The sequence below is a fragment of the Pipistrellus hanaki genome, assembly GCF_964339955.1.
Source record: "Pipistrellus hanaki genome assembly, chromosome: 8".
Lineage (NCBI taxonomy): Eukaryota > Metazoa > Chordata > Mammalia > Chiroptera > Vespertilionidae > Pipistrellus > Pipistrellus hanaki.
In genome coordinates this window covers 78,074,865-78,087,164 of record NC_140510.1, presented here as the reverse complement: position 1 = coordinate 78,087,164, position 12,300 = coordinate 78,074,865, and positions in this window count along the sequence as shown.

Sequence of the window (12,300 nt, the reverse complement as noted above, 5' to 3'; positions counted from 1 at the left end):
CTTGAGAAGCCCATGCTCCCCGTGCCCCCCCTTCTTCAGCTCAGCTCTCTCTCCTGACTCACGTCTGCTGCCTCATTTGAGTTACTGTGCAGACGTTTAGCCAAGAAGAAGCCATAGCAGGCCTCGCTTATTTACGACAGCCCCCGGAGCTCATGGCGGGGCTCCCAGGCAGCATTCCACGCTGCGTCTTCTGGTCAAATAAGGACAGAGTGGACCACGCCTTCCGTTCCTGGTGGGGAAGCACGTGCCTTAGGATGCTGTGTGCTGGGCCACAGCCTCCCCCATGCAAGCCCGTCCGCTCCTGGCTCTCAGGGCCTCCCAAGGCGGAGAGCTGTGGATTAGAAGAGAGATGCGCAGACTATGGTTCGGGGAGGGGCTGAGGGTGCTGGAGGAGGAGAGGACGCCTGGTTTGTTCCCCTTTCCCAGCTTCCTGCAGGAAGCTGCTGGTGCGTTCTTGTACTTCGAAGGCAGATGTGGTTTTGGCATTGTTGAGTACATCCTGTTTGTCAGGAGGGAGCCTTTGAGAAAAAAACCCTCCAAAGAGGGGCATTGAACAACTAAGATATACGTGTGTGTGTGTGTGTGTGTGTGTGTGTGTGTGTGTGTATATGTGTGTGTGTGTGTATACAGATGCACACCCCCCCCCAAAAAAAAAAAAAAAAAAAAAATCAACCTCCGGAGGGGGATCTGGAACTAAGGTGGAGTGGCAGGGTTTCTCACCTAGAAAGAATGAGGTGTGCTCACAACCAACCAGAAACATTTAACGTGCTCTCTGTAGCCCCTTCATCACCTCGTGGGGGACAGAAACCGCCCCACACTGACTCCCTGCCCAGGAGTTTGTAATCCACTGAGGGGGTGGGTGTGATTGAACATAAAACAGCTCCCTCGGCCAGAGTGGCTCAGTGGTTGAGTGTCCGCCTATGAACCAGGAGGTCTTGGTTTGATTCCCAGTCAGGGCACATGCCTGGGTTGCGGGCTTGATCCCCAGTGCAGGGCATGCAGGAGGCAGCCAATCAGTGATTCTCTGTCATCATTGATGTTTCTATCTCTCTCTCTCCCCCTCCCTTCCTCTCTGAAATCAATATATACAACAAACAGCTCTTGGACAATTTAAGACCAGTGAGCACAGTGGGTGGGGTTTGATGACCAGATGAGTCTGACCCTTCCACAAGTCCTGATGCTGTGCTGTCATTCCATTTGCTTAATAAACGACAAGCCTAATATCTAAGCAGGTAGACCTAGGGACAGAGTGTCTGGCGGAAAAGTGTCAGCTGGGACTATGCCACCTGCCGGTCCTTGCACAGAGCCGAGCCTGCCTGTAGAATGGGCCTAATGCTACCAGCTCTGTACTTTCCGGGCAGACAGGGGGGACAGCAAACAAAGTACCGGGCCTGCGGATGCTGGGACGCTGGAAGTGCTTCACAGGCATCTGAAGACGAGAGGGTGAACCACCAGCCACCTCCCCCTCGTACATTAGCGCTTGGTAAATATTTGGATGATCATCATGGGGAGGGTTTTTAAAGGAATCCTGTCGGGAGTGGGAATGGAGCATGGTTCTTTATAAGATAAATATTTATAGCCGAAATAAAAGAGCAAAAGGAAGAGGAAATAGGCCCTGGGCTTCCCACAAATATGTTTCTATCTCTTGGGCCTATCTTCTTGGAGGCATTTCTTTTGGTCCCACCCCAGCTCTCTACTTGGGACTCCTGCCTCATCTCCAGGACAATCCTTCCTTCACCTCTCCATCACAGCGTCCCCAGGAGTCCCGGAGCCTCTTTCTCACTGGCGGGCAGGTGGAAGGGCCTGCTGATGAGACTGCTTCTCCATTCTCTCCTCGGCTTCCGTCCCAGCATTTCCAAGAGGCTCGGACACACATACTTCCATGGCGTGCTCACTAGGATGGGCTCTGCCTCACTCCACTCCCCATCGTCTTCTCTGTCTCCCTCTTCCCTCCGGGCCACATGGGCTTGATCTAGAGATCAGGCTTCAGGAGCACAGGAGACGTGGCCTCATCAGGGACCACGGGGAGGCCTCATCAGGGACCACGGGGAGGCCGCAGGACCTGCACGGAGCCCAGATCCTGGCAGGCAGTGTTGGGGGGTGTGTGTGTGAATTGTCACAGGTACATCCAGGGTATGTTTGTGAAGGAGGAGGTGGGAAAAGGAGGACACAAAGGAGGACACAAAGAGGAAGGGGGACAGCTCAGGACCCCACTTCTTCATTGCTCATTTCCAAACGAAATGGCAAAGCCCTGTCCAGTCCTCTGGGGCTGTGTCTGGCATGAGTCAGCAACCAGTGCAATTTACTGCCAGTTGATTAAATTAGCATTTGTTATAAGCCAGAGAGGGAGGGCGGGCCTGTGCAAGGATAGATGGAGAATGAAGGAAATCTTCGTGCCTTTTGAATTATTTATGGCCGGGAACTTCACATGCTAAAACCTGAGCAGACTTGGTAGAGGGAGCCTGAGAAGGATTCTCTCTTCCCTTAAAGCCACAGAGCACATGGTCTGGGTCCCCCTGGGAGGACCGGGAGAGTGCTAACAATGACAGACTACAGCGGGGAGAAAGCGGAACTATTAATTTCATCGTGACCTTGAAAACAGAAATGCTGCGCAGAATCCTGCTTCCACGAGGCACGGGGCGACTTGGCTTTCTCAGTAACCTTTTGAGCGATGGACGTGAGCGCCTGAGCGCATTCCACTTTGATTTTGCCCAGTGTGAACACGGGATGACTGTCAGATCAGTGGACAAAGGATGGGTCTCTTCGATCTTCCCCTCTGGCTCCCAGCCAGATGGGAGAGAAACAAAGACTCTGCCTTCCTCCCCCCTCGCCTGTCCCTCCTCCCTCCTCCTGCCTTAACCACTTCGAGCCAGCTCTTTGGATGGAGTCCGCTGTCTGTTCCTACATTTGGGGAAATCCTGTCTAATTGTTTAAGGCATAAAAAAGGAAGGAGGTCTCGGGAAGGGGCCTCCTTTCGGGAGAGGAGTGTGCAGAGGAGAGGGGACTCTGTTCGGGGCAGGGCAAGGGAGCCGGGCAGGGGGAGGGGGTGGAGGTGCAGGGGGCGGCTGTGCAAGACCCAGGTGGCAGGGTGGCCTGTGAGCACCTTTTGTTCTTGGCTCTTCTGGCCGCTGGGAGCAGCAGGACACCCAGGTGCCTGCCCGAGGGAGCTGCCTCTGTTCATTGTCAAGATCTGAGGCTTCTATCTGGGAGCCCCACTACAGGTGCACACTGTTGTGGGCCCTCCTATGGACTCCGCCTGCCTCCCAAACAGCTCCAGGAGCGGGATGGCTTCTTCTCTTCACCCAGAGGGCTGCTGGTGGACCGCATTGTAACTCAGGGTTTTCACTGAACTAAAGCATCCAGAGCCTGTGACTCCCCCCCCCAGAGAGGCAGGAAGAAGGGATAAGGGAGGAGTGGCCGAATGGGAGGGACGGAGACAAAAGCAGCGAGGCAGATGCGGGGACTCCAGTCAGACAAAGAACTGGGACACGTGCTTTGGCAAACAAGCCAGGGACACAGTCATTTCCCTGCCTTATCAATGCTAATGTGCCCATCACAGAAATACATAACAAAAATAAGCCGAATCCAAGGCTGACTTTTTGGTAAGAATTGAGTCATTTCTTCCCCGGTCAGTGTAAGTCCTACATTTCCATCTGTGCAAAAGCCACACAAAGCAGGTGGTTTCACTGCGGTCCCTGTAGATGCGAAATGAGTAAGTGGCAAACACCCAACATGTATAATGGGAACCAGAAGGGAGCAGAGTGTGGAGCTCCAGCATGGGGTGTCCCCTCCACCCCATCCCAGCACCAAAGGGGACCCATGCACTCCAGGCCGCAGAGGAAGGGCCTGGGCCTCACAGCCCTGCTACCAGGGATGCCCACTTCCCTCTCAGCTACACCGAAAAGCAAATTGAGGTCAGTTTCGTAATTTAAGCAAAACCTCCCTTGAATTACTAAGACATTTCAGGCAAATGCAGATTTAAAACAAAACAAAAAAAATTTAAATGGCAGAATTTGAGTTTTGGGAACTCATTAAAAAGCAGTGAGACTTCCTGTATTGCATCAATTAGAAACAATTTGGAGGGAGGAGAGGTTGCTTTTTTTTCTTTTAAAGAAATTATCTGGAAAATTACCCAGGCCTTTGCTTCCTCTTTTCAGATGCGATCTGGACAGGCAATGCTAAATACAATAACCTCATTAGGATGGGCTGAGATGGAAAAAAAAAAAAAAATTAACACACACATAAAACGAGAAGAAGAAACCAAGAAGCCCAAGCTCTGCCCTCAAGCTCAGCCCCAAGAAGCCTGGCCTCTGATAGGTCAGTTCCTCTCATTAGTGTCTCCCCACTCCCCTGAAATGGAGCCAATCCCCTCTGCCACTCGCCTACTTTATAGGAATGCTCTCAAAATTAATATTCGCTGTGAGACCAGGAGAGCTCGAGACCAGAATAACCCCATCTCCATACAGAGCCTTATCAGTTTGTGTTGCCTGCCATTCTTGAGTTGGCTTTGATATATTGGTCAGAATTTTTCTAAAACTCTCCTTCCTTTTTCGACCCCCATGACCGATAATGATGGGAAATAGTGTACTGGAAGAAATCCAAGAAAGGAATATTTTTGCTTGTCCATCAACCCAGTGTTTAAAGTGACTACGATCATGTTAAGCGGTTCAATGAATACATAAGCTATGGACTATTGAGAAAGCATCAGCCGCTGCCAATCTCATCCCGCCTTGCCCAGGTTTTCCCATGTTTCCTTTGGTATGGAGAGAAGGGTGGAGGTTTGAGTCTTAGGGCTTTGGGGAGCAGAGGAGCTATGTGATTTTACTCACTAAATGTTTCTAGAATCTATCCTCACTCTTTCGTCCCTAATACCCCACTATGATTCAGGCTCTTCCTCTCTCTTGCCTGAAGTCTAAAGCAGCCTTGGAACTGGGAACTGGTCCTCTTTTTTTATTTTATTTTTCCCCCCTTCTTTTTCTTATTGATTTCAGAAAGAGGAAGGGAAAAAGAGGTATAGAAACATTAATGATGAGAGAGAATCATTGATCAGCTGTTTTTTACACGCTCCCTACTGGGGATCGAGCCCACAACTTAGGCATGTGCCCTGACTGGGAATCAAACTGCGACCTCCTGGTTCAGGGGTTGACTGAGCCACACTGGAAGGCTTCTAGGCTCCGTTGACATCTTAGCTACTGTGCCTTCTGCATCTGCTCCTGCCATTCCCTGCCTTGCAGATTCTTGTTCAGCAACAGCAGATGGTAAGCACTTTCCCAATGTGGACATGCCACTGTTTACCTCTGGGCCTTTGCTCTTGCTGCCCTCTCTGCCAGGAGTCTCTCTAAGCCAGCTAACAAAACAAACAACACACAAGGGGCACTTATGGCTCCGTAGTCAGCCTCCAGGATTCAGATCATGCGGCACAGACCTTGTCCCCTTTTTGCCCCTTCTTGCCTTCTTCTCCAGGATGTGCTGGCCTTCTCAGTCCCCCTCCCTCAGCTGTCCTTCCCCTGGGCAAGGCAATAGCATGAAGCTGTTCTATAAGGTTATATGGATCTTGATATGCTTGTCTACTCACTGAATAGTGAGCTCTTTGACAAGGGGGGGAGGGGAACCTGTTTTGTTGTTGTTTTCTTGTTATCTTGAGCAATATCTGGCTCACGGAGAGGTCTGATAAGTAGCTAAATGGACACTTTTTTTAAGTGGCTTCCCTGTGTAAGGCACTGTATTAGGTGTTCAGAGGAAGTCTGATAAGTATATCAATGCATACTTAAGTGAATTCTTTGTTTTCCTTGGAATGAATGACCCAGAGTTATGCAAATAATTAGCAAGTTGGAGGGGACCCTGTGTCAACAGCAGGCCATCTGGCAGTGTGCAGTCATAGGAGGTTGCTTCTCTTCACTGCCACCACTCTGGGGCCTGGGGCTTGCTTGTGGCTGTGGCCTTGGGTATAGAAACCTTCCCCATCTCTGGAGTTTTCTGCCTTGCATTCTGTTGCCATGGCAGCAACCCACTTTCATTCTGGACTTCCTACATGGGAGAGGGGAACCCTTTCCTGCCGTGGCAAAGACAATGAGGGCTATTTAAAACATACATGGACAAGGTTAATCATCAACACATTATAGCAGTTCCACGAATTCTGGTTTCATGGTAGGGTAGTTTGTTGGGTGTTTCTGGCAGTACTGGAAAACGGATTATCAGGATATGGGATTTGGTGTATTATTGTTTAAATGTCTGTCTGTGTGCCTATTGTGATTCTATTTTTGACGTGCAAAGTATTTTTGTTCCCTAAGTGTATGGAAAACCTGTTTTCAGTCAGTCTTGTGTGTCCAAGAAGAGAGCAACATTTCTAGAAGGAAGGCTGAGGGATCTTGAAGGTATGGGAGGCTGGGAAAAACAAGAAACGAACACCTGTCCAGCACTATAACAAGTCTGTTAAGAGATTATGTGGAAACACACTAATGTATCATTTGGAATAGAGTCAGCCTTTTAAAAAAATATAGCTATCAGACTCGATTTTTAAGCACCTTTCTCTATTCAGGTGAGCACGTGCAGACATAGACTGCAGAGGGTCGTTCATTATTCAGTGACTGCAGGGGTCTGACAGAGGGATTCCACGTGCTCTAAGGGAGATGTCTTAGCGTGCTCTGCCAGCCCAGCCTTTCTGGAGCTGAGCATCTCTTTCCTTTGCTCCCAGAGAACTCGGGATTCCCTCTCTAGTTGTATCATGAGCTTCCTGAGTTCCTTTTGTCTGTTTACTCAGGCACCTTCTTCTCCTCTGGTTTTCAGCGCTTACCACCAACACAGATGGAGGACTCTGGCTTATTGAGAAGGCAGGTCTCTGCAGAGGTGCAGCATGGACTGCCATGGTTCTCTGTTGCTTCCTCCTGATGCCTGGGTACCTCCTTGATCAGAGGTGCCTTGCCATCCGCCCATTAGTCTTTTCTTGAAGGACCCAGACAAGATTCTCATTTATTCACTCCTGCTGAGCTACTCCAACTCATGGAGACAGGTGCATGAGTATCATTACACCTAGGGTGCCACACACTCAGGCACAGGCCAGAGATTTGATTGGCAGGTTTATCTGTGACAAAATTGATCGATAGACAATTTTTCTGATGAAAATGAAGGTGATGCTCCTTTTACTAGGCATCATTCTTAATGGTTGCCTTAGGCTATCCCTGCATGAGCCACCATATTTACTTCCTCATGACTCCACACACAGCCACAGGTGATTGGATTTGAAGGGGTGGGGACATAGGAGCACCAAATGGGCTGTTGAATTTTGTCCACTGGATTCTATACTCAGAAATCCCAGTGAGAGAGTGAGCAATGTGAGGTTGGAATAGCCACAATGGGCCATGTCCAGACTGCAGATGAAAGGGAGCAGAAACTATGAGTACGTGGAAACTGTTGGGTGGAGAAAGGCAACACAGAGCATAGAAAAAGAATAAGCTGGTCAGTAGCCCAAAGAGAACAATGTAGACACACAAAGAAGGGGCACAGAAATGCTGAGAGAGACAGAGAGAGGGAGAGGAAGAAGAGTGGAAAGAGAAGAGTGGAAAGAGAGGGAGAGAAGAAGAGGGAGGAGGAGGTATGGAGAGAGGCAGTAGGGAGGAGGGAGAAAGGAAGCCTCTCTAGTTTGCTTCCTTTCCATTCAGGTTCCCATGGGGTGGCATAGACTAGTACTCAGAGGAACTTGGCTTGAAGCCAGCCCATCTTGGTTCAAATCCTGGCTCATCACTTACTAGCTTTGTAACCTGGGGCAAGGCACTTAATATCTTTTCATTTCCTCATTTATAAAATGGGCATAAGTGCAGTAGGGCCATTGTGAGTTTGTCCAGGTAAAGCACTGATCAGGGTGCCTTGCACACTATGTACCAGTAGGTGTGATCTGCTTTTGTTACCAAGTTCTCCGCTTCAGCTGAAAGTTTCTCATATGGCCTCACGTGGATCCTAACAACAGTCAGCCCCCACCCTGAACAGAGTTGAACACACTTGTGGCTATCTGTTTCCTATGATCAGCACCAGCTCATCTGTTAACACCTTAAGTGTTCTTTCCAAATTTTGAATGTTAATAAAAATTTATGCTTTTCTTGAATTTTATAAATTTAGCATAAAAAGAGAAACAAGGTGTGTGCCCTGTGGGCACTGAGTGAAAGAGGAGCCTTCGGATGTGTGTCCATGGTCACAGCGAGCAGCTCTAATTGGGGCAAAGGGTGGAGGAGCTGCACCCTCCTTCCTCCAGGCTCACCTCTGGAGTTGAATGCCACATGGGCAATGGTTTCCTTTATGGAAGGCTTTCCTTGCTGCTTCTGTACTGAATCAACACACTCAGTTTTTGCTTCCCTCCATCATAGTCTCATGTATTCCCTGAAGCTTGCAGCCTTTTCTCCTTTGCTTCTTGCAAATGTGGGATTCTTGCAACAGCACCCCACTAGCGGACAGCACTCACCTTGTGTGATTCTTGTTCCAAGTGTTTTTACAAGGGCTGGCAGCAAAGCTCCACGTTCAGACACTGAGAACCAAGCCCAGGACAGTGGCTAACACTGTCCCAGAAATCCTTTCTGTCTTTGACACACGGGGAAAGGCGGTCCCATCTATGAATGAGTATTGAAGACCTGTGGTGCCCTTCTGGCATGCAGATCGTATTAACCAGACAATCATTGTCTCAGAGTTCCAGGGACCAGAAGTCAGAATTCAAGGAATTGTTCTTTCTGAGGGCTGTGGGGCTGTGGAGGGGAACCTGGGCCAGGCCTCTTTCCCAGCCTCTGGGGGTTTGCTGCTAATCTTTGGTGCTCCTTTCTTCCTCTTCATCACCCTGATCTCTGCCTTTATTCTCACCCCAGGTTCCCCCTGTGTGTGTGTCTCTGTGTCTTCTCTTTGTAAGGATAACAGTTATGTTGGGATCCACCTTAATGGCCTCATTATAACTTATTTCTGTAAAGATCCAGTATTCAAATTAGGTCAACTTCCTGAGGTACTGAGGTTTAGGACTCCAACATAACTTATTTTGTTGACTCAATTCAATCCATAACACTGCTATATTTGAGTGAACACTGAAATGGCTTTTGAGGTTGACAGGTTGGTGGTTGGGCTTAATGTTGGTTTGTTGGTGAGCTGTTAATGGGTATTTGTGAAGCAAGACCAGTGATTATAAAAACTGTGAATCATATTGCCATTACCTTATACCCTTAACACTCTTTACTTTTATAAATTCATACTTTTCCTGGTTTTCTTATACTGACCTTTCTTCTTTAGAATCTTCTGCTTAATCTCTAAGGGTTGGTTTGGCCCAGGACCTGCACTTTGACACCTGACTTCTCTCTCTGTATCCTCTCCTTCGGAATGTCATCCAATTCCATGGCTTTAAATATCACCATTAGCTTACTATATCTCAAGTTTATATTTTTATATCTTCAGCTTTTATCTCTGCACTGAAATCCAAGCTTATATATTCAATTATATATTGGCTTGTAGTCATATTTAGTGGGATATTTTTAAATTAACCTTTAGAGAGAGAGAGAGAGAGAGAGAGAGAGAGAGAGAGAGAGAGAGAGAGAGAAATGTGAGAAAGAAACATTGACCAGTTGCCTCCTGCATGTGCCCCAACCAGAGATCAAACTGTATCCCAAGTATGTGCCCTGACCAGGAATTGAACCCACCACTTCTTGGTGTTAGGGATGATGCTCCAACTAGTTAAGCCACACCAACCAGAGTTCACTTGGATTTTTAACAGACATCTCAAAATTTCAATGTCCAAAATTGAAATCTTTATTTTCTCCCATAAGTATCTTCCTTCCCTCATTTTTTTTTTTTCCATCAGTAAATGATACTCAGATGTTCGGTCTAATCCTAGGAATTCTTGATCCCATGCCTTCCCTCAGGCTTTTAATGCAGCTGCAAGCCCTGATGACTCTTTACTCTCAGATCTTTCTGGCATCTGTCCTCTCACTACCACACTACCCCGTGGCCCTCATGGTGGTCCAGGCCACCAGCAACTGTCACTTGAATGACCACAATAACCCCCTAACTGGTCTCCCTCTTTTCTTGTTAACCAAGAACTATCCTTGATGGTGTTCAGAGTCACATGAGTCAGATCTTATTCCCCATGCTGCAACAAATTCTCCAGAGCTCCTCACTGCATGGAGAAGAAAACGCAAGATATTTGCTCTGCCTAATGGCCTCTGCCCATCACTCTTCTCCCCTTATGTAAAGCCTCCGAGTCCATTCCTGCCTTAGGGCTCTCAGGAGCCACTCCCTCTTTCCAGAAAGCTCTTCTTTTGGATGTTCAGTTGGCTTAGCTCTTTCTTGTCACTGAGCTCTCAGCTCAAACTTTACTTCCCCAGAAAAGACTGCTCTCATGACCTAACATAAAGCAGACAACCCTTACCTCATTTCATATCTTTCTGATTAGCTCTACTCCTATAATTCTAGCCCTTCCCACTTAGTCATGTGGCTAGGTGGCTGGAAACCAGTCAAGAATGCCTAGGCAAGCTCTAGTGCTCAAAATATGTGAACATTCCCCTGCCCCTTTCTGGTCCTGAAACCCCATCAACTCCATGCACATTTATCCCTCTTCGGCCTGTGAAGGAATGAAGACTTAATGTGTTACTATGTAAAGATCACTAACTCTCCTATTAGACTCTAATGACCCGACATCCTTCTGTTGGCTGTAGTTACGTTTTGGGAGAGCACGATTTAATCCATGATATATTGTATTCTTGGTGATGATGAGCTATAAAGAAGGGAGTCCTATTGGAATTTATTTCAATAAAGTTCAAATTACTGTGTGGAAATACTAGGAATAATCTCATGAATAAAAGAAATAAACAGGGAATTTATGGGATCTTTACATTCCCCAAGGAAATAATTCAAGTACCCAAAGAAGAAACTAAACTCAGGTAATCGAAAAATCAAGGTGTTTGAAGAAGAGCTGTTGTTTTACAAGATCTGAAATAACTACTTGGAAGGCAATAAAAAGTGGGAAGGATGCCAGCTTACAGAGAACTGGTATCATGAACCAATACAACCATTTACAGATAAAATTATGCAAGTCAAAATAAACTATGCAACTCGATTTGCAAAAGTCATAAAAGACAACAGGAAAAGATCCTTTACATACCCAGCAGAAAGGCACCAGGGGAAGCTCTTCCTCTGGGTTAGATGTGGAGATGCCGGGATAGATAACACCAAACACATTTTCTGGAAAAGCTGTGCTGACATTGGAACTGTAGGCCAGGTTCCCCAGGACACAGACTCTGCAGTGGAGATTGGCATGGGGGTGATGGTGGGGATGGGAGTAGAGATATTCTCTGAGGAAACACTCCTATTGGTGTGGGAGAAGTGAGGGGATTGAGGGAAGCAGGCTGTGAGGGACAGGGAGAGCTTGAACTGTAATGTCACAGCTGCAACAGAGCCTCATTGGGCTGCACCTGGAGCCCTAGAGCTGGGATGGTTCTTCAGAGATGTCCCAAATTGAGGCAAAAGATGGGGCCCTTGTACCCTTATATGGATCAATTAATTAGATGTGTGCTGATCTCGGGTAATGGGTCTATCTTAGAGCAAGGTAGCTTCCTTCAGCAATTGCGGGGCGGGGGGGGGGGGGGGGGCGGGGGCACTCATCTGGAAGCCATGGACAGCTAGCACTTTTGGCAATTGGGAGAATGAATAGCTTAGTCTTGAAAAAATGGGGGTGTCTAGGGAGAATACCCAGTGTCTTGTCTACTAGAACCAGTACTGAGGGCTTGAAAAGGAAGAAGCTGGTAGAATTGTCGCTTAACATATTTTTAAAGCATGTTTTCAAAATGTGATGCTTTGTTGACCATCCATCCACTTTTCCATGGGCCACTGCAATGGCATTACTGTAGCTCTCTCACTTCCATGCCTGGTCCCCTTCAGATGACAGGCGGAACATTCTGTAAACATAAATTCAGTCATGTCATGCTTTTGCTTAATACCCTTCAATGATTTCTCATCTTACATGTTATAAAATCCAAACTCTTTAACATGCTCTTTAAGTGACCATATATATTATTTATTGTGCAAGCCAGGGCACTTTTTTGTAATTTTTAAAAATTGATTTTAGAGAGAGGAAGGGAGAGAGAGGGAGAGGGAGAGGGAGAGGGAGAGAGAGAGAGAGAGAGAGAGAGAGAGAGAGAGAGAGAGAGAGAGAGAGAGAGAGAGAAAGAGAGAGATGAATTGTTTGCCTCCCGAATGTAACCCAACTGAGGAATCAAAACCACAATCCTGGATATGTGCTCTGACAGGGAATCATACTGACCATCTTCTGGTGTATTGGAT